The sequence below is a fragment of the Acanthaster planci genome, linkage group LG18 (genome assembly GCF_054643075.1).
Source record: "Acanthaster planci isolate LZ-2023a linkage group LG18, COTS_SCS, whole genome shotgun sequence".
Taxonomy (NCBI): Eukaryota; Metazoa; Echinodermata; class Asteroidea; order Valvatida; family Acanthasteridae; genus Acanthaster; species Acanthaster planci.
Window position 1 is genome coordinate 6,644,981 of NC_141794.1, and position 27,734 is coordinate 6,672,714.

At 44.8% G+C, this 27,734-nt stretch overlaps 1 long non-coding RNA gene across 1 annotated transcript; it reads left to right on the forward strand.

Annotated features, from left to right (window-relative positions):
- The first annotated feature begins 5,780 nt into the window (after positions 1-5,780).
- Positions 5,781-10,042, forward strand: LOC110990622 (uncharacterized). The gene is made up of 3 exons (XR_002599894.2): positions 5,781-6,287; positions 6,487-6,744; positions 7,085-10,042. It is a non-coding gene; the product is annotated as an uncharacterized LOC110990622 (long non-coding RNA).
- The last annotated feature ends 17,692 nt before the right edge of the window (positions 10,043-27,734 follow it).

The window sequence follows — 27,734 nt, forward strand, 5'->3', positions numbered from 1 at the left end:
ACCCTGGATGGGGTGGTGCACTGGTCCGGGTGGTGTGGTCCAGCATGCTTCAGTGCTGTACCATTCACTTCCTATTCCAACCACCTTGTCTGTGTTCTCTCCATTTCAGCCTGCCAGCAATCAAGGGTCACAAGCCCCCCACCCCCATTACACGTGTCAGAAGTGGGATTGTTGGCACCTACATCATGGAAGGAGAGAATGTGGTTAATGGTGGAGCTGCACCGGCACCTGCAGCCCACCACATCAGCTTATATAGATATGCGGTCGCTGTTAAAGACCTGGAACACACCGATTGACCAGCAGTCCCAAGTGCTGATCAAGTACTTGGGAGGGGAGGCAAAACGAGAGGTGCTAGTCATGCCGGAGGAGGAGCGACGCCGGGCAGACGACATTTTTGCTCGACTTCTAGACACCTATGGAGACAAGGTGCCCGCTGTGACGCTCCTGCAGATGTTTCACAGCAGGAGACAGAAGCCTACAGAGACACTAATGGAGTTCTCGCTGGCATTGCAGGAAATCCTTGGGAGGCTGAGACAACGAGATCCAGGAGCTGTCAACCGGCCCGATCAACACCTGAGGGACCGATTTGTCATCGGTTTAGACAACGCCGAGGTCCAGCGCATTCTCAAGATGGAACTCCGCAGGAGACCAGAAATGTCCTTCAGGGACGTTACCAGCGAGGCCCTTCAATTGGCTGCTGACAGGAGAAGATGCCGGTGTGAAGGCTGCCAGTGTCCCCCAGGCCCGCTCCCCGATGCAGATCCCCCAGGACCCCTCTCAGATGCAAATCCTCCAGGCCACCCTTGAGAGGACTGTCCAGCAACAACGGGAGATGGCAGAGATGATGGCAGCCATGAGGTTGGAATTAAACCAGCTTCGTTCCAACTCCTCATCTGCCAATATAAGGAGACCCCCGAGACGGCAACCCAGATGGGACGACCAAGGAAACCCGATCTGCTTGAGATGCGACAAGCCCGGGCACATGGCGAAGGAGTGTGACACCAGGCAACGACTGGCTCCGTTAAACTAGAATGTTCCAGTGTCGAGGGCCAGACACTGGAACACTCTAGTAAGGCCGTCGGGGATTGCCTCTACATCGATGTTGTTCTGGGAAGTCAGGAGGTCACCTGTCTTCTGGACACTGGGTCCCAGGTTTCTACACTACCATATGAGGTCTTCAGGGAATATTTCCAGACTAACACCGAGGAGAGTAGCCTCGCAAACCCTTACATCCGTTTAGTAGCCGCCAATGGCCTGCAGATCCCATACCAAGGCATGGTAGAGCTAGATGTGTACTTGATGGGCCGTCAGGTTGAGCAGGCCGTCTTTTTCATTCTCAAGCCGACTGACACCCCAACCAGACCCATTTTTGGTATGAACGTGCTGCGGAGCTGTCAAGATTTGCTTTTCAAGGAGTCAGCGTCTTTCTTCTCAAGAACGATGCAGACAGAGCCTTGGTCCCGGTGCTCCAGGCCACCATCTGATATCGTCCGTGCAGCCAACCAGCGCCCCATAGTTATACCTGCCGGCACAGAAATGGTCATCCCTGGGCGATGCCACCCCTCTTATGTGCATGAGAGTGCAGTCCTGATTGAGCCAACCCCTGCGAAGTTCCTGCCCAAACATCTCATGATTGCCAAGAGTGTCTGTACAACCACAAAGGGGCTTGTTCCTGTTCGAGTAGCTAACCCTAATCAGTGGGATGTCAAGGTACACAGTGGAATGAGGCTAGCACAAGTGAGTGGTGTGACGGAAGTGCTGCAGAGTGCACCATCTGTGGACAAGCTGGAGCTGGTAGAGCTGGGGTTACATGAGGTGAAAGTGAGTCTTCGGGAGGAGACAGAGGCTGGGTGTAAGATCATACCACAGGAGCTGCCAGTGCCGGTGAATGTTGGTCAAGAGGACTTGACCACAGATGAATTCGGGCAGCTGTGTTCCCTTCTTCATCGACACCAGGATGTTTTCTCCAAAGATAGCCACGATTTTGGGAAAACCACCACAGTACAACATAAGATCCCCACTGAGACGAATAGACCCATCAAGGAACAGTATCGGCGAGTCCCCCCACACCAGTACCAGGAGGTGAAAGACCACCTCAAGGCCCTTCTGAGCAAGGACGTCATCAGGGAGAGCTCCAGCCCTTGGGCTTCTCCTATTGTGTTGGTAAGGAAGAAGTGTGGAGACTTGCGTTTATGTGTTGACTACCGACGCCTTAATGCAGTCACCACCCCTGATGCCTACCCATTGCCCAGAATTGATGAGTCTCTGGATGCCCTCCGTGGCTCCAGATATTTCTCCACCACTGACCTGATGAGCGGCTACTGGCAGATTGAAATGGATCCAGTTGACTGGGCTAAGACGGCTTTCACAACTCCTATGGGATTGTATAAGTTTAACAGGATGCCATTTGGCTTGAGTAATGCACCGGCAACTTTTCAGCGATTCATGGAGCGGTGTTTTGGAGAAAAGTCCTGTGAGACACTGATGTTTTACCTTGATGACATTATTGTATTCTCTGCTGACTTCACATAACATCTTGAAAGGTTGAACATGGTCTTCTCTCGCTTAGCAGAACATGGTCTCAAGGCAAACCTTCCAAGTGTCACCTGCTCAAGAGCTCCATCAACTTCCTTGGGCATGTGGCATCAGCAGACGGCATCCAAACTGACCCGGTCAAATGTTTAGCGTTGGAGGAGTGGCCTGTCCCAACCTCGGCCAAAGCTGTACGGCAATTCCTAGGCTTTGCAGGGTATTATAGGAGGTTCGTGAAGGATTTTTCAAAGATTGCCAAGCCCCTGTATGCTCTGACATCGCAGCCAAAGAAGGATTCCAAGAAGACGAAGAAGGACCCGCCGTTTGTCTGGACCGCAGAATGCCAGGAAGCATTTGACCATCTTCGCCAGTGTCTAATGTCCCCACCAGTTCTTGCCTACCCTGACTACTCCAAGCCATTCCTCCTCTACACTGACGCGAGCAACGAGGGCCTTGGGGCTGTTCTCTCTCAAGAGCAGGATGGCAGAGACAGAGTGATAGCTTATGCTAGTCGAGGCCTTCGGAAGGCAGAGAGGAATGATGCTTGTTACAGTGCGTTCAAACTAGAGCTGCTGGCGATGAAGTGGGCCATCACTGAGAAATTCCGGGAATACTTGATGGGCGGCCGATTCACAGTGTACACAGATCACAACCCTTTGGTCCACCTGAATACAGCAAATATGCGAGCAGTTGAACAACGCTGGCTAGCACAGTTGTCGAGTTTCAACTTCGATATCAAATACCGGCCTGGAAGGAAGAATGATAATGCGGATGCCCTCTCCAGGCTTCAGAGGCCCACTACACCCGATGAGATTGAGGAACCTGACGAAAGCAGCTGTGATGTCACAGTTGCTGTTGTCAGAGCATGTTGTGAGGCTTTTGCAGAGAGTACATCTGAGTCTGTGGTGTCTCGTTGTACAGTTGGTGCCACCGAGATGTTGACTGGGGTGAGTGCTGTTAATATGTCTAGGCTACAGCAGGAGGACCATGACATTGGAGTTGTGTGGCAACTAGTCAAAGAGAACAGGTGTCCGAGTGGCTCAGAGCGGAGCATGTTTAGTCCAGAAACCAGAATACTTTTCGGAGAGAGGAAGAAACTTCAGCTCATCAACGACACTCTATTTCGAGTCACCACAGATCCCAAGCAGCTTGAAGCGAGGAGTCAGGTGGTGTTACCCGAGTGTCTCAGAAGGGATGTTATGACGGAGCTGCATGATAAGGCTGGGCACATGGGAGTGGAGAAAACACAGGAGGCAGTTCGATTTCGATTTTTCTGGCCTAAGATGGCATCCTTGGTACGAGACTGGTGTGAGAGCTGCAAGAGATTCTCCCTCAGGAAACAGGCGACAACAAACAAAGCCCCTCTGGTCTCCATCAAGACAACTGCTCCCCTAGAGTTAGTTGCCATGGACTTCCTCACCCTAGAAAGGTCATCAGGAGGCTATGAGCACGTTCTTGTTATGACTGACCATTTCACGAAGATCGCAGTGGCTGTTCCAACCCGAGACCAAACTGCCGCCACCACTGCAAAAGCCGAACAACCCCGTATCACCCTGCTGGGAATGGCCTCTGTGAGCGGTTTAACCGCACACTGCTTGACCTCATTGGGACAATGGAAGCTGAGAAGAAACAGCATTGGGCGGAGTATCTCCCAGAGCTTTGTTATTATTATAACAACTCGGTCCATTCTTCTACAGGGTACACACCTCACTATATGATGTTCGGCCGGCATTGCAGGCTCCCCATAGACATGACTATGGGCCTTCCCGACAAACAAGGAGAAGAGAGTCCTGATGGGTGGGTTGCTGCACATCATCATCGTCTGATGATAGCCCATGAGACTGCTAGGAAGTCACTGGAGTCGGCAGCAGACAACCAGAAGAAGGCATTTGACAAGAGGGCGAAAGATCTACCCCTTCTCCCCGGAGAACGCGTCCTTGTTTGCAATAGAGGTCTGAGAGGGCGGTGTAAAACAAGTGACCGATGGGAGTCTGTTCCCTACGTTGTTGTCCGGCAACCTCACCCGGCCATTCCTGTCTATGAGGTGGAGCAGGAGCAGACCAAGAAGAGCAAGATCCTCCATCGCAATGCACTAGGCTTATGCAAATTCAAGTCTTCCCCAGAATCGTCCCATCTTTCTTCACATGATGCACCCAAGGAAACAAATAGTTCTCTCCCCTCAAGCAACCTGAACCCGGATGCTCCAGTCTTCTGCACCCACGGATGGCTCACACCGATGGCCAGTACACCAACCGGGCGCAAATTGCCACCTGTCCCACTGGTGAAAATTCGAGAACCGCCCACACAGCTCAGCACTGATGCCGTCAGCCCACCCCCATTACACGTCCCACCATCACCAAATCAGCAGCCTCCAGTCCCCCAAAGACGTCTTCCGACCCCACCTCTCAGGCAGGTGGCAAGTGTACAGCCCCCAGCAGAGTTGGTGACCCCGGTACCAGTACGTGCGGAATCCCCCATGCCAGAACCTGTAACCAGGCGGAGATCCACGAGATCCACCCGCGGTAAAGCTCCAGAGCGTTTAGTGTACTGAAGAAATCAAAGAACACTAGTGAACATTTAAATTATTCTACAGACATGTATTGGCAGGGACGCCAATAGAGTAGCGTTGGAGGATGTAAGAGGTGTGCCCCCCTCTTTTTTGTTTACTAGTCCCCTTAAAATTTTACTCTTTATTGTTTTCTTCTTTTGTATGATACACCCCCACCACTTTTTGTTTTTGCTTCTGGAGTTTCAACTTGGTTTAGCCCACTACACCTGTGCTTACTGTAGACAGTTAGATCGATTCCCTTCTTGAAAGTGGAGTGACCCTGGATGGGGTGGTGCACTGGTCCGGGTGGTGTGGTCCAGCATGCTTCAGTGCTGTACCATTCACTTCCTATTCCAACCACCTTGTCTGTGTTCTCTCCATTGCAGCCTGCCAGCAATCAAGGGTCACAAGCCCCCCACCCCCATTACATAATGCTGCCCTTGGTATTGGCGCTTGTTTTGACCCCTGCAGGGAATATTGAGTGGAGTAATCTGTAGCGTGTTAAAGGGTAAAATAAAACCATATATGAAAACACCGCCCCAAATCGGACCCATGTTGCCATGATATGAAACAACAGGTGTAATGTTGGTTTTCGATTTCGCCTTTTTTTCCTTCTTTTTCTCTCTTCTTCTTTTTGGCACCCCCAAATGTGGCACCCAGGGCTCATGTCCCCCCTTGCTCCCCCCTGTAGATACGCCACTATTTCTATCTGCAATGATCTGCCCAGCTGCGTCCTTTCTGCGGACCTTAGTCACATACCCAAATATTAATGGGATGGATGGTTGGAAGTTGTTGATCCTGAGGGTATGTTGGATGTACAAATAACCTAATCAGACAGAGGACGAAGGAAGCGTTTGAATAAATAAGTGATTAGGGGTGATGTCCAAATAGGGGTGATGTTCGTGTCGCGTCGTTGGTTACAACCATTGTTTTTTTGCAAGAAAATGTCTCTTCCCAAAAATGATGCCTTCTTGTGAAAAAAAATGCAATTCTTAATTTTCTACATTGTATCTTCAGCTACGTCAGAAGAAGAAACCACTGCAGAGTAGCCAGAATATTCTCAAGGCACTTGCCCAGGAACAGAGAACTCAAGATGAAACTGCAACCGAAACGACTGAGGGCTGTAGACGGTGCCGAAAATATGATGTCCTGAAGGCAAAATACAGGGCCTTGAAGGCAGAACATGCTGAAGTGTTGGTTTATAAAGGTAAAATGATACATGTAGTTCCCATGGCTTGTCCAAAAGTCATAAGACAGTAGGATAGTTATTAATTAGAAGTTCCCAAGCATAAATTGAAACAGAAATTTCAACTTTGCTTTGTTTGGAAGGGCTTCAAGTTTCGCTTAATTTCACTGACTGTTATTTTGTTGTTTTTGTGACATCTTGCTCCTAGTTTGTATTGCAGACCTACACAAAGTAGTGCAGAACCTGCAGGACAGCTCTGACATTTTCCAACGGAGCCTAACGTCAGAGACAGCTCCTCTGCAGCCCACCTCGGCCAGCTCATCAAGGCCATCTACTCCAGCTGGCTCATCACGGCCATCAACTCCGGCCAGCTCATCAGCGCCATCGACCCCTGCCAGCTCAACACTGTCAGTGCCCACAACTCCAAGCCCATCAAGTACTGACAACTCGAGCAATGAAAAAAAAGGCCTCTCCTAAGGTATTTCGGTTTGATTTATGTATCATCACCGACACCACAAATTAGAATGCTTGCATTCAAGGTCTTTTGTTATTTTAAATAGAGTGCTAATTCGTGGTGTCGGTGATGATATGTGAAGTCTAATCTCAGAAGGCACATTGCCATGCCTACATGTTTTTTGGCCATTTAGAATTTGGAAAAGGTTATAAAGGCACACTTCCAACCTGCTCACAACATGTGACCACCCCAGTAAATGCTTCCAATTTTTGTGGCTGCATAAGTAGCGGTATATGAACGCAGCTGCTGCATGTAGCATATTAGAATTTGTAATTTTCATTCTGTATGTTTTTTTTTTATCCAGGTGGACATCGGGAATGGAATTTTGATTAAAAAAGTCCGACTTATTGCCATCACTCAAGTAAGTGACACACCAACAAAACTGGCCTGCAACCTTTTCATGGCACTTTTCAGGAGAGAAGAAGTGACAGGAAGAAGCATAACTGGGAAAAAATCGAATGCTCATCTAGCTTCAACCATTGAGAAGGAGCGTCTCGATCCTGTTCGTATCAGTGCTGTCATAGGTATGATTGCCTTCCATTCATGCTGGTCAGAAAATTGTACATAAGAGTGCTATTATAATGAAAACCTTTGTAACAATCTTATGGCTGTATTAACAAACATTTTCCATGGTTCCCAATGCTTTGTTTACGAACCTGGTGTCATCACTGGAAAAGATATGGAAAATATGGAATTAATATTTTGCGTATAGTGATGACAGCAAGGCTGTTGGCCGTCCCATCACATATACCCAGCAAGAAATGAGACCGAGGGGTACCCCCCAAAATGTCCAAGCCCTATACACATTCCAGACTATTGTTACTTAACACATCCCCCCAAGATGTCTGAAAGGAAGTTCCCCAGATTCCTGCGAGACAATGACCAACACAAAGCACGGGGGGGGTTCTCTCCGTCTCACACCTTGCTGCATATGCCATCACAACAGCTAAAGTCGAGTGCTGGCAAACGAGTTACTCGCATTTGTGCCAATTACGCTGTCATCCTAGCTATTATTGTTTGTGGGGATACAGAACTCAACCCAGGGCCGACTCAATTGATCTGTGTCAAACACGTAGTAAACTTGTCCTGCAGTGGGAAAGAGGAATCTATTGTGAGGATTGTAACACCTGGTTCCATGCTAAATGTTCAGGCATATCTGCGCGTGAGCATAAATGCTCCAACAGTCTGTTGATCCATGGTACTGTAACACTTGTTCCGCTCCCTGTGGTTTCTGTGATGAATCTGTCCGGAATGCTGATCCAGCAGTGCAATGTGATATTTTTGACCATTGTATGCGTGCACATTATGCTGGCCTGAATATCTAAGTTAACATATAACTGTTTGCAAATTTCTGACTCCCCCTGGACCTGTGTGAATTGTGAACTGGCAAGGTTTTAGGATTCCTTCTTTGATAGTGAGTCGAACTCGGCTCAGAGATCTCATCTACATGAGCATGATAGGATTATACATGTACCCGGACATACGAAGAAAGTCAGCTTGAAAATCAAATGTCTCTTAATAATTGAAACTGTCAGTGTATTAGAGGTAACACAGCTGACTTGGCAGCTCTCATAAGTACATGTAAACCTGATATCATCTGCTGGACTGAATCATGGATTAATTTGTCGATAAGTAGTGGTGAGATTTTTCCATCTAATTACAGTCATTTGCAAAAGTTTAAAACCAAATGGAATTTTATTGGTATTTCTGTCACTGGGCCTGCATTTCATTGTCTCATTGAATGATTACTTAACATGATTTTACAGTGGTGAATAACATCACTGTAGTGCTATATACCCAACTTGAATGAAATTTTTTGCAAAGGCAGGTCTTGTAATGACATTTTGTCTGTTGGGCAGCTTGGGTAAAAAAGCTAGTCTAAGCAATCATAAATAAAGGAATATTAAACTTAACATTTCAAATCATGGAAATGGTTTCAAAAATGTTCAACCAAAGTTAATTTGTTTCAGTTTGGTTTTCCTTCAGGTTAATGCATTTTCTATGGGTGGTCCTAACCTTTTGCAAATGACTGTACACAATTTATCACAACACAACTGGCAGGGGTGTCTTCCAGGCCACCATCCACATTTAGTTTCCAGTGAACTTGAAAATGCTATTTGCGATTGCAAAATTGCCTGGACTGAAATCATGCGTCCACATAACAAATCTATCCTGATTGGATCCTATTATAGGCCGCCAAATGATCAAAAAGAACTCCAGTTAGATGAGCTCAGGACATCTGTTGGCGCCTTGAAGACCAAACTGAACTGCAACTCTATTTATGTCATGGGATACTTTAATATTCCTAACATAAACTGGAATGATAGAACAGTTTCCAGTGGGCAAGGATACAGCAAGATGATAGAAGAAAAGTTACTTGACATCTACAGAATTTGGTCTGACCCAGTGTGTTAGAGAATCTACTAGGTCATAAGGAATACTCACAATATTCTTGATTTAGTTTTAACTAGCAACTGCATACAGCAGCATTGCTGAAATTGAAGTTGATAGAATTTCTGATCATGACATTGTTATTGATATCAACCTGAAAACTACGAGAAAGAGGCTGCCAGTTAGGTCTTTTTCAGACATAAGGCCGACAAAGTAGATGTTCACAATTACCATTCAGACTATGTAGTTCTTGCAGCTGTTAAAAACACTGAAGAAAAATGGGCATTTATCAGTAATGCGACGGGGTCGTGGCTTGGAGTCCATCACTCCTTAAAAGTGATGCTGACAAAACTTGGATTGTCTACTCCAGAGGATGATTTTATTATCAGAGAGCCTATGCAGAAAAACCCCTGCAGAAGGAGGCTGTGAAATTACAATAGTAATTTCTGATCTCCATACATTGAGCTCTTAAATAAAAGACTGATTAAGTTTATATAAATTTATATTAAAATAATATTTGCACAGAAGTGAATAATTGGAATATTGCAACCAGCAGAGACATAAGAGAATAAATTCAATCTTACCCCGATGCAGATAAGAATATAATGTCTTACAAATGAGTGCTCCCCTCTTCTATGTGAGTCCTCCGAGAATCGGCTACAATATGAACAAACAAGGCACATACTGTACATCACTATACACACATAAGAATGGTGCATTGATCCTCATAACACGCAAGGTGCTGTACATGACACACTTGAGTGCATGGAGCTGGTGGTTACATATATCTTTAGTTGGGCTTATCGGAATAAGTGTCAAAATGGAATATAAATTCGGACAGCCGGCAGTCCAGCCAGTGGTTCATGTGTACAAGCACAAGACAGCGGACCGCGGTGGGCATACAGGAGCGACCCCATGCGCGCGCTGTTCCATTCTTCATTGCAACCCCCCATGATTCGTAATTACCAACAAAATATTATTTGTACTGCTGTGATAGTTTATTATAACAAACAGGAATTAATATAAATGACAATTGTACCAATCATATCCCATTAGGCTTGGCACTTAAACAAGGAGTATTAAGGCCTGTTTGTGAACGGAAAATTACAACTTAAAGGTGGAGGTAAGTACATGACTGGATGAATATTGAATAATAAATTAGGCCCACATTAATAATTTACAACCCATACATTCGTTAAATATACGCACATTAAAAAGTACACATCCCTACAGTAAGAAATTGCAGGAACTTTAAGAAAGACATGTACCTCACAAATTCTCTTCCAGCAGGTACAATGTGCCATGGTTCAACAGCTCACAGAAACGGGATAACAGGAAAAAACGTCTGTTATATAAAAAAAGATCAATCCTTCCACGGAGGCAGGGAGAGGGTATACTGGTGCTAAATAATACAGAGGAGACAAGATAATGGAATGGACAACTAACACTTTGCCTATAAGGGACAGTTTGCGACCCTTCCATTTATTGATACAAGTAAGAAGGGCGGGAATTCGATCTTTCCAGCTCCTGGCGCCCATATTACCCTTCCCAAGAAAAACACCATTAATCTTGATGGGATCTCGAGTCCATTTGATAGGAACTAGAGAGGAAAGATCAGACGGCCAAGAGCCCAACATGAGACCATGGCTCTTTGCATATTTAGACGTGACCCGCTTGCTAATTCAAACTGCTGGATGACGCCAAACAACCGCCTCAAAGACCTGCGGTCCCGGATAACACGAGTGGTGTAATCTGCGTATTGTAGAACTTTACACTGCATGTCATTGCTACCAGGAAGCACCAGACCGTCAATACGACGGTCACGGATAACAGAAGCGGCAAATGGTTCAAAGAAAAGGACATATAAAAGAGGGGTGCAACCTTGTCGCAACCCCCTCGATAAAACAAAGGGGTTGGACAAAAAAGGTGGCCAAACCCTGAATGTCTGTATACAAAAGCTTGACCCAGCGCAAAAAAATTGGACCTAAACCAAAAGTTTCCATTACTTTAAACAAATAGTTCCAATTCAACCTGTCAAAGGCCTTCTGCTGGTCCAATGAAATTACAAGAAAATCAAGGTTTTTGCTATTCACATACTCAATCAGATCGTGGTAGAGTCTGATATCGTCGTGGATGGACCTTCCTTTGACCCCACATGTCTGAAAAGGACCGATAATATCCGGCAATACCTTGCCCAAACGAAGACACAAGGCCTTTGATAGGGTCGTATAGTCAACATTAAGAAGCGAAATCGGTCTTTTATTACGGGGATCCAGAGGATCTCCTATTTTTTCCAATCCCCACTCCTTGGGAATCAGACAAGGTGCGAAGATTCCATGAAAGACTCTCAAGAAACCCGGGCCTATCAGCTCCCAGAAACGAGTAGATTTCTTTCGGAAGTCCATCCCCTTCCGGCGTTTTACTACTGGGAATCCCGCGGAGGGCTGCTGGCAGTTTCTTCAGCTGTAATGGACTGTAAGTTCTTGATAAAAGTCCTCCGGAACTCTTGACGTCAACACATCTAAGAAAGGGGACTGGGGCCCTTCCCCAATGGGCTCGTGACCAAACAACTCAGAGTACGAGCGAAAAATATTGGCAATGTCTGCTGAGGCCCTGACTTCAGTACCATCAGGGCCTCGAACAGAAGATATCAGTGTCTGTCGACGACGCTCTGATTCCAACTGAAAAAAATATTTGGACGGTTTTCTCCCGTCATTTAGGTCAGTCCGAGAGCGTACCCGAGCCCCCTCTTCTTCGCCATCATCCAAATGCTTCAGTTTCTCCTTCAAGGAGTCATATCTTGCTGCAAGCACACCCCACTATCAAGACATAAAGAAATCTCCTTCAAAGAAGACAAAATGCTTTCTCGCTGTCTACGTCTTTTTTGAGCGAGACAAGCACAATACCGCATGATAAAGCCTTTGGACCTAAGTTTGACGTCTTCGCACCAGAGGAGTTCATTGTCAGACCCCTCCCGGAGTGAACGCCAACCTAAGTAGGCTGAGGAAAAGCTTGTATGAATTGCCGATCAGAAAAAAACAGCAACGTTGCATTTCCAAAAACCACTACCATATCGGGAGCTGAAGGAAATGCAAATTTCAAGAGGACAGAGTTGTGATCAGAAAAATAACAGGGCAAGTGTGAACAAGAATCCACCTTGACACAGCCTGACGTGTAAAAGTGGTCCAATCTGCTGAACACAAATTTGGCAGCATTGCGCCAAGCATAAGAACAAACAGACGGGTGAAGTTTCCTCCAACAGTCAATTAACGAAAAGGTGGATACCAGTGAACGCAACTCCCGGCTCCAATAGCACTTGACGTGTTACCGGAACCCCGACCGTCCAAGCTCGCATCTAAAACACAATTGAAATCACCGGACTAGATAATTGGGAGCGTTCCCCGCAAATAAAAGTCACGATTAGGCAAGAAACCACGACGACAATGGGGCTCTGAGGGAGCATAGATGGCACAAAGCCGCACACTCCCTCCTGGACTCTTTATAGTACCACCAACTATGCGCCCCTCGGAATCAACAGAGGTATCACAAAATCTAAAGCGACATCGGTGAGAACGAAGAACTGTAGTGCCACTGAAGGAAAAGGTGCCAAAACTGGCAAACATCCGTCCCCGCCTCCTCTTTTCCACAAATCTAGATCAGCGGAGGTGACACGACATTCCTGCAAGCAGGAAATATCGTATTGGGAACAAAACTGAAAGACGCGAGTCCTCCTATGAGGATCATGCATACCATTAACACTTAACGAAATTGCGGAAGCCGTACTGGAAAGCAAAAGAGAAACCGTAAGGAAAACTGTTGGAGAACACATGTGGAATAGAAGAAAATTAATATCTAAACTTTAACTTGATATCCAGCACTTCCATACCCAGAACATAACTGGTATGCTGGGAGACAAGATGATCCGACTAGGCAGAGTCCACTATTGTTTTACACGCTGAACAAGTTAGAGATCACCACGGGGGATTCGTCCCGTGTTCCACTAATTGTGGCCATGTCTAAACTTGCCCCAGTCACCCAGGAACACGAGAGGAAATGGATGAACCCTCCATAACTGGCAATTTGGCTGTACGTAGTTTATTTTTGGCCTTTCAAACAGAGGCCAAACTTTGACCTTTCTTTGCTGGTGGTGGTGGCGCCTCCGTAGCTGAGAGAACAGGTCAACATGGACTCTGAGTCCGAACTCAACAAAGGGGGCTCACTATTGACGACAATCATCGGAGTCTGAGCATCAGTTCTGGATGATTGTGATTCTTCTTCGTATGAAGAGACGGAATGAACCTGTTTGATAGCAGATGTGGGTTTTCCCTTCTTTTCATGGGGAACATTGCGAGTTCGCTCCTGGTACTCAAGAAGAAATGAGTTACATTCAGGTTCGACACAGACTATCTGCGGCGGGCCATTCACATTCATGCAATTGGCACAATTCAAGACCCGTATCATTCTATGACCGATTGGACATTCACAGGAAATGCATAAAGCGCCTGGGTCATAAGGGCCTACTTGCATATTGCAAGCATTACAACGCAATGAAGGTCGCTCAGTGGAATCAACAACTGTAGCAGGGTTACTATATTGAGAAGAAAACTCTTCGGTGGCAGTCTCGTCTTTGGTATTCGAAGAGGAAAGAGTATTGTTATTGGCCGACGACTGAGGTACATCCTCAATCTGTGAGGGTTGGGACGTCTCCTCCAAGACAACCTGGGCCCGGGTACGCCTTGGAACGATGGCGCTTGCAAAGGAGTTGGGGCTTATTTTGAAATTGTGACCCTCCCCCGCAAGCACTGCAGACCACTCTATTGGGACACGCTGAAGCGACGTGCCCCACCCCCAGACACTTATAGCACTTCCTCTCCCTACAGGAATTGGCAAAGTGGCCCTGCTGTCCGCACTTTGCACAAGTCCGGGGTTGCCCGATGTAAGAAACCCGTGCGTTTCTGTTGCCTACCCAGATAAAAGACGGAATATGAGACCGGATTTTCATCCCCCATTGTCGGGTACCATTAAATACGGTGGGCTCTCCACCGTGGGTACAAAACCGACTCTGGAGAACCTCACCGTACCTTGAAAGAAGTCTCCAAACAACATTGTCGTCGACGTCAAGGGAGATGTAATGCATCGTGCGATGGCCACTCCCTGATATGAAACTCCCTGACATCCAGGAATAGCATCGTTCTTGAACAAACACAATGAAAAAAAAAAAACAGACCATACACTGCTATGGTTCCGAAAGAAAAGTCTGTGCTCTCTGCCACGGAAGAAAAGTGCAAGCAAACACCAGGTCAAAAAATTTCTATCCAATTTCTTGCGTTAATAAAATCTTAACCAAGGCATAGAAAAAAAGGCACAGAAGAGTAGACTTAAATTAAAAGGCGTAGAAACGCAGACTTCCAAAAGGCGTTAAAAAAGTAGACTTCACAAAAAAGTGTCAAACTGTCGACACGAAGGTCGTATAAAGGCCTTTAATGGCAAAAATGTTAGCAAAGTGCCACACAACGTATTTTAGGCAAAAGGCTGAGAAGCGATAAAGATTAGTATTTTCCATATTACGCATCCCCAGATAACCTCTCGACCATGACAGTAAACGAGGAAATTACCTTGGACTTTGGCCAAATTCCTGTCCACATCATAAACAATCTATTAGTGAGAAAAATGTTGGGATCACTTTGGGTGAAGCATTGCGCTGAGTGAAGAGACACCGCGGGACAACTGTGAAGGGCGCCATCTTGTGACTTCCATACAGTGTCAGTTAGGTACTTGCGCAGAGTTGACCATGTGAACATTTGGGTAGTTCTGTGCAGGTCCGGTAAGTTTCTTCCTTTTTTCTCTGCATAGTCCAGCAGTTGTGGTCTGTGCTTTCTTCATGAGTGCAGTGTTCTATTTGCTTTGTCACTGTTTGCTTATTTTAAGCCGTGCAGTTGACGGTCTTTCATATTAGAATATGACTATGCTTACGAGGGCTGGTGTCGTCAAGCTTCGGTTCAATGGCCCGTTTTCTTCAGACAGGTTATTTCATCGCCTGAAGCAGCTAGGAGCTTCTACAACTGGCTATCTAGTTGCCAGCTCCCTGGTAATATGCACGATGTAAAGTTTAAATCATCGTGCCTTTGTTGTGAGTTTGTGCCAAAACTGGAACAATTGGATGACTGTGTTGTTACAGATTTTAATTGTATTACTGTGGTTACAGTGAAATATGTGTCTTTGGATATCAATGATAATGTTGTTAGGTTGATTTTGGGGTGTTTTGGACAAGTTTTGGAGGGTCGCTTCTGTACCTTCCCGAACGAACCCACCGTGTTCAATGGCAATTGCAGTACCGGATGAGGGTGACGAAGCCCATTCCCTCCGTCATCCGGAAAGGCAACAGAAATGCCTGGATCTCACACCCGGGCCAGGTTCGTACCTGTGCTCGTTGTGGGAGTGATGGCCATATGGCCAAGGACTGCCAGGAACACAAGTGCCTGAAATGCCTCGAAGTCGGCCATGTTTTAATGCTTGAAACTTGAATTTGAGGAAGACTTGAAACTTCCAGCTTTCATTTGACTACATATACTCTGCTTAAACGTTTAGTTTGTACCTTCAAGTACATTTCTCATAACCGTATTGAATAACACCACTCAATCACTGGCAACACCTTCAAGTTGGATAAAAATAAGTACACTTTTTGTCTTTTTCCTCCAACAAACAAAGTCAAAGTCAAACATTGGTAATTTGTGTCATTGTTTTGGTTATGAATGAACTGAAAAACTTTTTAAGAGCTGTCCCCTTTTAGCCCCGAGTCCACTTTTCTTCAAATAGGTGTTTTTTCCTTAAAAAACAATCAACGCTTCATATTTTGCTGCTATATACCGGGGGTCTATTTCAGCAATCAGATGTTTCTGTTTGTTCAATTTCTTTGAGGATTTGAGTTTTACATTACCATGGTTACTTCCCACCCAATTAAAAGTACCAAAGAAAATCTCTGAAGAATTACAACCAAACCTGTTCTTGCTCGTTACGATCCACTCATAACACTTCTAAGTTGAGAAGTAGTGGAATGTGCGGAAAGATCGCATAGCTTCTGGCTCTACTGGAGCCATCACTTTGTACACCCTGTGGAACTTGTCAGCCAAGCTGCCCCGGATAGAGGGGGGCACATGGCAGCTTCCTCAAATCCTCAAAGAAATTGAACAAACTGAAACATCTGATTGCTGAAATAGACCCCCGGTATATAGCAGCAAAATATGAAGCGTTGATTGTTTTTTAAGGAAAAAACACCTAGGCCACCAAGCCCACCCTGAAATTCAAACCAAAGTGTGCTACTCTGTCCCTTGAATGCCGAAGGGGGACCAATGTTCTTCCCACTACATACACCGTGCAGAAAAAAGTCATCCCAGCACTGAAGGAAGAAGAGCACTATCGCTACCTTGGTGTTCCTAGTGGCCTTTACCACACTGACGACAGCCTGCTGACCCTGGTGACAAAGATGACAGAGATATCCAGTGAATCGAAACATCACTACTGGCCTCATGGCAGAAACTGAACGCCATTCCGACTGTCGTGCAGCCCTGCCTGGCCTACACACTTCGGGCGGGTGACTGCCTGAAGAAACGCCTGCGGCGTCCCCGAAGACAGCTAGTGAAGACTGCTCGCACCATGTGTAGCCTGCCGACCTGAGCCACCACGCACTACATCTTCACGGATTTGTAGGGCCGGTGGCTTTGATTACTTTGACTCAAATGTTGATGCTGACATTCAAACCATATAATAACACAGGCTACAGGCATCCTATCCACAGCAGATGACACCGTAATGAAGACAGCGCCCTACTAAACACGAAACCATGGACGGAGGTAGCGCAGCAGTGTGCACAAGTATATGGAGAAATCTCAGGATGATTGATACAAATCAATCTTTTTCAGTGGAAGACAGTTAATGAATTTGGCAAAAGTACAAGGTCATTTCGTCCTGTACTGTCACGGTCGAGTGGTTATCAGGAGCTGCGTAATGTGGAACATACTAATCTTTATCGCTTCTTGGCCTTTTGGCTAATATCATGTGTTAACACTTCTGGTATTACTACACTCCTATCGTCATGTCTCTCCACCGAAAGAAGACGGTTTTGCTTCATCCAGATGAGAGAGAAGGCTACGAGAATGTCTGTGAATTGATTGCTCGAGAGGCCGGGGAAGAAAAAGTGCTGTGCGTACAACAGGTTGGGGCCAAGCATTGGGCGGTGACTACGCCAGATGACGGAACTAGGCAGCATCGATGCGGATCGGTAACAACGCTATCGCTGTGACGGCTGCTGGAAAGCTTACAACGTATGGCACCATATGAATTTTCCGATGTTGCTGTTCATATGGTGTTGTCTTCATATGGTAATGTGCTGAATGTGCATCGAGGGCGATGGCAACGCCATGTAGGGTGGGAGAATGATAAGCACTAAGCAAGAATGGAACTCAAAAGGCCCATCCAGTCTTACATTCGGTTGGGTCTTTCCTGCTGGAAGTACGATAAGGCAGCAGAGTGTCCAACCCTTGTTTACTACATCTGCCAGCAACCAGGAGATCGGGATGACCGGTGCTCTAACCCAGTCAAGTGCTTGACTTGTATGGAAGCCGGCCACGTCAGGCGGCAGTACCCACGGTCCTTCGCTAACCATCTGCAAGGCCCTATAGCGACACTGATACAAAAGATGAGCAACCCCCCAACCAGAGGCCTGCGACGAGAAGTTTTCCCCCTCCCCCAGAAGGAAGACCAAGTCACACTGATTATCTGCCTGCCTCTCCCAAGAGATCTACCCACCGGGCCAGCACAGCGGTCTCCGTGGCTGCCTCGTCACGGTGTTATCCTGGGTGGTGATATTAGTTGTATTGATAACCTTCATCTTAATTCGAAAGGAGGGCATAATATAATGAAGTCTTGGGAGTTGCCATGAAATACAAAAAATCGTGAGACAGTACGACCTTGTGGATTGTTGGCGGGCACATCATCCTGAACAGTGCAGATTTATGTGGCAATCGCATGACCAGACGTGTGCCACTTGCATTGACTGGTTTTATGTGTTCCATGAGAGCGCGATCGACGCCTTTCCCATGTCAGATCATGATCTTGTCACCCCCACCTCGGCCTTTTGGCTAAGATCATGTGGTTAATCTTTTTTTCAGTGTGATCTGTGATCTCAAAGGGGCTTGAACTACCCAAACTGGTTGCGAAGGGTTTACCCGATCTGGCGGAAGAGGACTACCGGAGCTGTACAGAGGTATTGGGCTGTCTGTCTTTGGCTGATGGAGGACTCGTGAGCAACTTCGGATGTGAGCTTGGACCCGGCTAATTCCCTCTCTGAGGGAAGGGTCTTGGCCCCCCAACACCCAGTGGATGCATGCTCAGGGGCCTTTCTGGGTCCTCCTAACACGGGTGAGGCTGTGGAAAAAGGATAATGCCGTCCCGTTTGCGCTGTGCCAGAGGTCGTTTCTTTTGGCCGATGGCCTCCGGCGACACATGGGGAAAGTTCATCTCATGTCTGGGTTCTCCGAGGAATCGGGAACGGTGGACCAGGTTTTCCTGTACCCGTTCTGTCGGAGATGGAGTTATGTGGTTTGCCACTCCAACTAACATGCTCAGCAAGCGCTGACCCGTCATCAGAAGCAAATCCATCCCCGGATGACATTCAACTATGTCTATCGGTGCTCTGTCTGCTGGCGGGAGTTCAATTCTGGTAGCCGTGCCTCCAACCACAACCAAACTCACAAATGCAGTGGTCTGGTGACAATCTATTGCCATTTCTATCAGGGTTTGTATGCAGGCAGGAGGATGTGGATTTCTTTTGTGGGGTTCTTGAAGAGTCATTTGGCCCAAATGAGCAGTTATTGTCTGAGGACCCGGTGACACAGGTGGAGGCTAAGCAGGCATTGTCAGAGATGGGCATGGCAAACCCCGGGGTCTGATGGGCTTCTGGTTGAAGTTTATAAGACCTTTTTTGACCTTTTAGGTCCTGATCTCGTTTCTGTGATTTAGTATTCCTTTGTTTGTGATCATTGTAGTTCCAGTCAACGGGGAGGTCTTATTTAATTACTCTTTAAAGGCAAGGGCTGTCAAGAGGACCTCTCCAACTGGAGGCCCATCTCTTTGTTTGATGCCAATAACAAAATAATTGCTAAAGGTCTTGCCAACAATTTACATCGTGTCCTTCCAAGTGTAGTCCATGTCGACCAGACCTGCCCTGTTGCAGGCTGCTCTATCTCCGGCAATGCTCATCTCCTCCGCAACGTCCAGGATTATGTAGACCATCAGCACTAGCCAACATCAATGTCTACTATGAACCACTACTTGATGAGCTGGTTTAACTTCAGGAGGAGTGGAAATCTTTGATGGGTTTAGGAAGCAGCAGTTCACCCTTAAGGCTGGAATCACGCTTCATATCCATGACATCCCAGGGCAGGCCAAGGGTCTTTCATGGACCAAGTGCTGGGGTCTACATGCATTTCTGCTTCAAGTGCCTTGTAAAAGGTAAATTCACTTACTGTTGGTACTACAGGTACACAATAACATAATGTTAGATTTGAGCATTCCTTTTCCAACTGACTTCTTATGTAAGGTTTGCTACCGCAAGGAAACTTGTAAATCCAGATCATGAAATAAAAAAGTTTCTGCATACATTCCAAGTATTTGTACATGCATGTGAAGTCGCAATGTAATATGAGAGTTTTTTTATTACATTCACATTGGTCTCGTGCATGTCATACATGTCAATTTAACATATCACATGGTCAATGGGAAGTTGACATTTTGGCACACTGGCCTCCACAGATTTTCATACTTTGTTCACGAAATGGGAGAAAGGTCAAGGCTCAGAATACGCATTGCTATGACTTAAAATAGTTGTTTTCTTTCAGGTCAGTACAGCAAAATGCTTGGGAAGACAGTGTATCATGATACCAGACAGTTTCTGCAAGAGGAGAATCGTGTGTGGTTGGAGGTTGACCGATTTCCATGCAGAGAAATCGAGCTTAGGACTGCAACATTGAGAAATTTTCAATAAGAGAGAGTTGTGGCGGCACTTTCCGGCACCATGAAAGCTGTAGTAAGATCTGCTAAACCAATAAGCAGTGAAAAAAGTTAAGATTTGGTAATGTTGGCACTCTGCTGTAACCTTATGATGAAGAAAATGAATGGCTGTTTCCAATTTCCAGCCCAACTTCAAAAGTTAGGTTAGCCAAGACTTGTTTGTAGAGAGAAAAATGATGACAGTGCAAAAGCTGAGGGTATATGTACATGTATCTCAGTCTAGCATGTGAGAATGACACCCATTTTTAGTGCAATGATCAGCAGCAAGGCCTCTGAAATGGTACAACAAATTTGTAGAATTTGTTAGAGGAATTTTATTATACATGTATACTTCCATGACAAAATCATACTTTTTGTTTTGTGCAAGGGAACACCTTGTTGTATTGCTCTCTTGAAAGGCCACTTTAATTTGCCACTGTCCTCTTTGCCTTTGACAAGATTTTTAATATATTGTGTTGCCATGAGTTTAGTGAGCAAGGAAATGTTGAGTGACCAGCATTAACTGGAACAAAAGAGAACTGAATGATTTTACATGTTTGTACAGATGGACATAAAAAATAAAAGGTAATTTGGACTTCTGCTGAAGGCCTTTGTATTATCAGAATGAAAACGAGTTCAACTGAAAATGTACATGCGTCTACGTTAATGAATGAATTATGTTGCGTTTTTATCTGGTTTCATTAAAAGGCCAGTCAAGTGGTCAGTGGCATCAATGAATTGATTGGACAGGGTGACTGTAGCAAGTTTGATCTCCATGGCACTTCAGAAGCAGAGAAGATTGTTTAGGTGATGCGCACGATTCAGGGGAAAAATCACTTGTAAGAAAGCAAATGTGTCCCGTTTGTCCCTAGGTACTGACAGCGAATGTACAGGAGAAATCGGATACAGATGCCATACAAACTTATGGTGTCGTCCATCATTTGCAGCTATCAAGAAGATAATTGACAAAAATCTTGTTGAAACGCATCCATGGTTCAAAGACAGTTCTGCAAATGTCAATACCTGCGAAAATAGGGCTATTTCCCAACAATGCATCTAAAGGATCATTTTGCCTGCTTTCTAGAAGGGTTTATTTTCCATTCTGTGAAGCGTATATAAGCACTGACACCAGTGGTATAAATTTATGAAGGCAATTAGGGAGATTAAGGGGTGGCTTATTTTTAGTTGCTAAATTGAAATGCACAAAAGTAGTATGCCAAAGAGAGTTCTGGGCCAGCTCCCCCTTTTTACTCGTGACTCCCAAACAAAAAGGACTCCCCGAACCAGAACTCACGACCCCCAAACAAAAAAGGGGAATTCCCTCTCCAGAATTCGTGACCCCCAAAGAAAAAAAGGGAATTTCCCGGGATTTCTGTACTTCCCGGAAAAACTTGTTCTGCCCTTGAAGCTTTGAGAAAAAAATGAAAAAAATAGAAAAACCTATATATAAATAGAGACATGAATACAAAAACAAAATCACAACGTCGTCAAACGTCGTCACGTCACAACGGTGAAACAGGCCATTTTTGTTGGATTAATTACAAATTTCTCTCGGTTAATGGGCGGCGTCAACAATCACAACGGCAAATCGTATTGGTGCTTCAACTGTCTATCTCAGTTTCCTACAGAAGAAAGACTCGGCAAACACCAAGAAGACTGTCAAGGAATGGACACCGCGCGTTCCAAAGTAGAGTTACCTGCAAAGAACCAAAATATTCTCAAGTTTGAAAACTGCAAGAACAAGCAAGACTCTCCATTTGTCATATACGCAGATTTCGAGTCTGTTTTGGAGTGTGTCTCGTCAAAACAATTAAACACGGTCAAAACAGATCCACAAGCCTAGCGGGTATTCTTACACAGTCACTCGATGCGACGGTATTTGCATCAGTCGCGAAACCTATAGAGGCCAAGACGCAGCCGTTAAATTCGGGCAATCGTTATCTAGAGAAGTTTCCATGACTAACGAAAACAAAGCCCCTCGTTTAATCGCACGAGTTACAAGAAATCTATGATAAATCAAATGCATGCTGGATCTGTGAGAAACCCATTAACAAGTTTTGCAAAGTCAGAGATCTCTGTCACGTAACGGGCAATATATCGAGGTCCGGCGCATGACGATTGTAATCTCAAGTTAAGAGTGGTACCAACTCAAACACCCGTTGCCGTGCTTGTACACAACCTGGCGAAGTATGATGCACATCTAATCATGCAAGGAGCTCAAATTATAACTCAGCTTACGATATTGCAATTATACCCAGATGAACAAACAAGGGGAATATCACAAGGTAATCTTATGGTTATAAGACTTTTTTTCACCATATTATGCCACGTTGAGATACAACCCGTCTGTGTAAATATAAGCGCAATACAAATGTATGCCTATGTAATACGAGATAACCAGGGCAGAACGTTTTCCCACACCAAGCGTCACAAAACAACCCCAAAATGTGCACACGTAATGGAAGTACGTAAAAGTATTTTCAAGATGTATTTTTGCGTTGGGGAGTTCTTAATTCATATAACGGGTTTTGCCCTTACCCAACGTATATATTAATAAACAATGTATGCTCAGTGCTTGTCCGAGAGCTTGCGAAAAAGTCACAAGCTTACCCGGGTGGGACTCGAACCCACGACCTCCTGCTTACTGGTGAAGACGTGTTAACCACTCGACCACCGAGCTTGCCGGGGTCGGTTGGCCGGTCCGAGTCAGGTGAAGCAGCGGGTACCGCGAACTATTTTCAAGATGTATTTTTGCGTTGGGGAGATGTTAATTTATATAACGGGTTTTGCCCTTACCCAACGTATATATTAATAAACACTGTATGCTCAGTGTTTGTCCGAGAGCTTGCGTTGGGTAAGGGCAAAACCCGATATATAAATACGTAAAAGTACCTGACAACATCAAAACATGAGACATTGTACTGCAAACTCATCAAACGTCTGGGCTCTCAAAGCCCCTCAATTAATCACATTGATGGACTCCTAAGCACGGTATGACGGCAGAGAACGGCATGGTCTTGTTTAGGTCAATCGACCCCCGAAGCCCACGAGTTCACAGGGTGCATACCGGCACGTCAAATATCACTACACTGACCATGAAGGTGACAAGTTAATTACCCGTAACAAATGACCAGGCCTAAATAACCATGTAGTATTAGTGACTTGTACTTGGAAATTAAACAGAATGACATGAAAATAACAACATACGAAATAATACCGAAATATTGACCCTGTTTTACCACGAGTTGACCAACCAAATAGCACCTTGCTACACAAAGGTCACATGCAAACAAGGTGCCCAACTACATGACGTCATGTTCTTCAAGGGGAAACCCTAGACCCTCACATATACATGTACATGTATGATTATTTGCTGGATGGAAAATACATTTGGAGTGGTTTAAAAGTCCAATTTTGCCCATGCTATAACGTGAAAATGTCTCTCTTGTCCTCCGAAAATGGCTGAATAAAAGAATGAAGGACGAAGTTCAAATATAATCTATAGCCTTTTGAAATACACGTACTGTAAACCAGTGGATATGAGCAATCTCTTGTACTTGCTTTGACAAAATAATCTGTTGCTGAGACCTCTTTGGAATAGTGTTTGGTTCAATATAACAATTGTACACACTTCAAGTCAGGGCTCGTCATTTGCATTTGAAGATGAAATTTTACAGGTTGCGATAACACAACTTTTACACATGCAGCAACCAATTAATCATGTTTTTACTACTTAAAATCAGTTCCACCAATCATCAGTTACTATGTTTGTGTGGAATCCCATAGGAAATGTGTAAACGTACATGTACATACATGTACAGAATTGCTGAAGACTACTTGTTCAAAAGAGAGTCCATGGCCTTTGTAAAATCATCCATTATGGCACATGCTTTGGCAGTGATGTTGCTCAGGTGTAGCTTTAAGTTTGCTGCATAGGTCGTGGCAGAAAGTTTCTTGTAGCTCTTCATTATTCGGAATATATCACTCGTTTTGGGCAAGGGAAGTGCAGTGTCTCTCGCATACCGAACCTCAAGGTAACCGATCAGCCTTTGTCTTTTCATCTGCACTGACGGATTGCATATACTCATCTACCTGAGCTGAGGCCGTGAATGGTCCACCCATAGATTTAAGTTTATCGAGATCATTGTTCTTTCTGCGTTCAAAAGCTATGTTTGCAATTTCTTTGTCCTTTAGGCCTTTCTTTTTAAGTTCCTCCTGTGCTGAATTCCACTTCCTCATTATTTCTGGTATGGTTACTTTGGCTACATTGCCATACTCACGGAAGGAGCCAGGAGGTCTCAGTGATGAGATCCACTGATTTGGCTTTGACTTGCGCAGAAATGCACTGGCAAGCTGCTTTGCTCCCCTTTCTGAAAGCTTGTAGTTTATTAAGCCAACACTGCGCTCTGCATCGAGGTTGTGAATAGGAGCCTGTTGCAGCTTTTGGGCATCCATCTTAGACAAAGCATATTTGCTACCTTCCTCTTCATCACCAAAGCCATATATGCTTCCTTTTTGCTGTTGGAATTCTGCAAGGGCTTGGAGAACCATTTCGAGTAACTGAACCACCTGTTGTCGATATACCGCTGATACTTCAGCTACAGCTTCACATACATCATTGTCATATCGTGTAACCTGAAACCGCTCTTTAGAGACAAAACTGAATGTTGGTTCATCTACATTCAGTAATGATATACATCTGTGGACAACAGATCCCCGTGTTGCTGTTTGAATGCTGGTATCAGTTTTGTGTATGCTGCGGAGGCTGCTGTTGTGAAGGAAAGAAAGGGCTCAATAAGATGAAAGCCAATTAAGGCACCTACACAATATATTACTTTCAAGAAATCTAGTTCCAAGAAACATCTCACTATGCAGGCAAGTTGGTTTGTCACGTGAACATACTTCTCAAGAAACGATTGTACGTCATTATAATGATAGAGAGCGATGGAACATGTCAGAGTTAGACTGTTAAATCTTTCATCCTTGAGACTGAAAGATTTGTGGGACCTTGGAGAGATGTGGATGTCGAACTCCTTTGCTTTATCCCAGGCTTTGTGGTCAAAGTCATGGTTTATGAGCCGAGTGAAGCAACCCAGAGCTTGTTCAGTGACACCTGATGCTGTTGTGGTGGCATTCACAAGAAAAGAGGAGTATATCTTTCCTCTGCCAATAATGGTTTCCACTTCAGCCACTGCTTTGTGATTACTCTGTTAAACGTGAGTGAAGGGTGTACATTGCAAAACAAATGTTCAGGGGTATGCTGAGTGTCCAGCTCGTCAGCAACTATGCCATCAACTTCAAAATTATGAGCAGTTTGATCAGTTATTACAAAATCATCACTGTCCAAAATGATACTGGCAGTTATTTTGTCGACATTTACTTCACTTTCAGCACTCCGTCGCCTAGTTTCAAGGCTTTGCAAGTCTTTCATTTTGCGTGTCAATGTTGTCTTCCATTTTCAGTCAACAAATGCTTCACAGATTATCTTTTTGTCAGACCTTTGATCCTTGAGAAATTTATACTCCATGTCAGTCAATTTCAGCTCATGTGAACTTTTTAAATCTCTTCTTGCTTTCTTCATCTGTGCAGAAGACATCAAAAAGCTTTACTGCTTTCTTATTGAAATCTGCCACATTTTGAAAGAACCGCTTATTCTTTCTGAATTTTCTTGTTTGACACAGTGAGATAAATTCCATGTAAAGTGCCAAAATGTGCTTCTGTATGTGCTTGACATGAATGGTGTACACATTACAGTACAGCCAATGCTCTTGAAAGAAGTTCTGCTAGTTGTCGTGCAGCATTATCTTTAGATCTATGGACTTGTCCTGCTTTTTTCGGGCTCAGTAGATGCAGCATACTTTGGATGATGTCTCTTTTCGTTGGCAGTACTCCGTGTGGAAATTCTTCCCTTTCGTGATAAGGCACATTGCCAAACGTTCTTTTTGTCTGTGATCGGGTGTTTATGCTTGCCATAGTTGAAGCCTGCAGTGTCTAACAGAAAGATGAAATACATGTACTAAAAATACTGCATCATATTCATAATCTACAGTGCAGCTCCATCACTGAAGGGAATTAATATTTTTCCAGAAGCAGGCCAAACTCCAAGACATGTCCGTACAAAGATCTCCTTAAGTTGTTACGAATAATACTCCAACAAATTAACAGTTTCCAGGCACACATTTATACACCTAAAAATACACAAAAACCATGAAAACTTACCATTTGAGAAACAAAAGATATCAGAAACAGCTGATGCTTGATAATGATAGTGGCAAAGACGCAAGTTGGTAAACAAACACACTTAGACTGGTAACCGTCAATGTATAATTACTCAGCACACACGGAGTCTAGGACCCTGACTGAAAACTGAGTGAAACTAACCAAAGAGGGCGCTCTTCATTCAAAAACTTTAGGGGGCGTGTTCAGGGGGGTTAAACTTTTCAAAATACTATTTCAAAGTTTTAATTTGGTTTCTGATAGCCCTATTCATATTTTAAAGGGGGAAGGATACTAAAATGCCAAAAACAAAATCCCCAAAATAATACCACCCCCTAATTAAATTGTGGCTGCCACCCTTGGACACAGATTATAACGTGTTACAAAACGGGATCGACATGTTGACCTACGTACTAAATCACTTAGGAAGGGGTTTGAATCAACTGACCTGGAACTCGCTAGACAAGCCTTACCCCGTGCAAGCTGACTAAATCAACAAGATATTAGACCAAAAGAAGTACGAGATTCGCTCATTTACAAATGGTTCTTAAATTCAGACTGCAAAAACAAGGAAGAAACATTAAATTTAGTTTTAATGCAACTAAACTTAAAGTTGTTAAACTTGAAAACAGAAAACGGCCGAACCAAAACATCTGTACCTACCCCTTAAAAGGCAATTCAGTGTCTTCGGGTACCAATTGAAGTTCTTCTCTAACGAAACTCCGTTTGGGCCCATCCAAGAAGTAGTATAAAGTTGGCCCCGTTTTAACTCTTTTGCCATTGACCCGTTTAAATTGACTCGTGCGTTTCTCAATTTGGTTAACGTCCACAGACCAAACGGGATCGGTTGCCCTTTTAACCGTGTCACCTTCTTGTTCACAGGGGTAGTAAAATTACCTAACTGAAACGTCCGGAGCAAGTTCTTTCCGGTTTCCCTAGGAGATGCTCTTGGTGCTTGTTTCACTCGGTCTAATTTGATGGCTGCTGCAGGTTCTTTCCCAATCAACCTAGTCTTTTCCTCGTTCAACGATTTTATTACTTGGGGCAAACGTTTTACCCATTTTACGTTATGTTCGCCTACGTTTAACATTTCTTGCGCGTATTGATGACCAAACAACCTTTTGGCCAACGTTCGATTATACCTTTCGACAATTCCCTGTGATCGATGAACATTAGGTTCTCCCACTTGAATTTTGACGTCGTGTTTGCGAAACAACTTTTTAAATTCGCCTTCAAATTCTGATCCCTCATCCACCATGATAAATTTAGGCCAAGTCAGAGGCGATCGACCGTAAATCGGA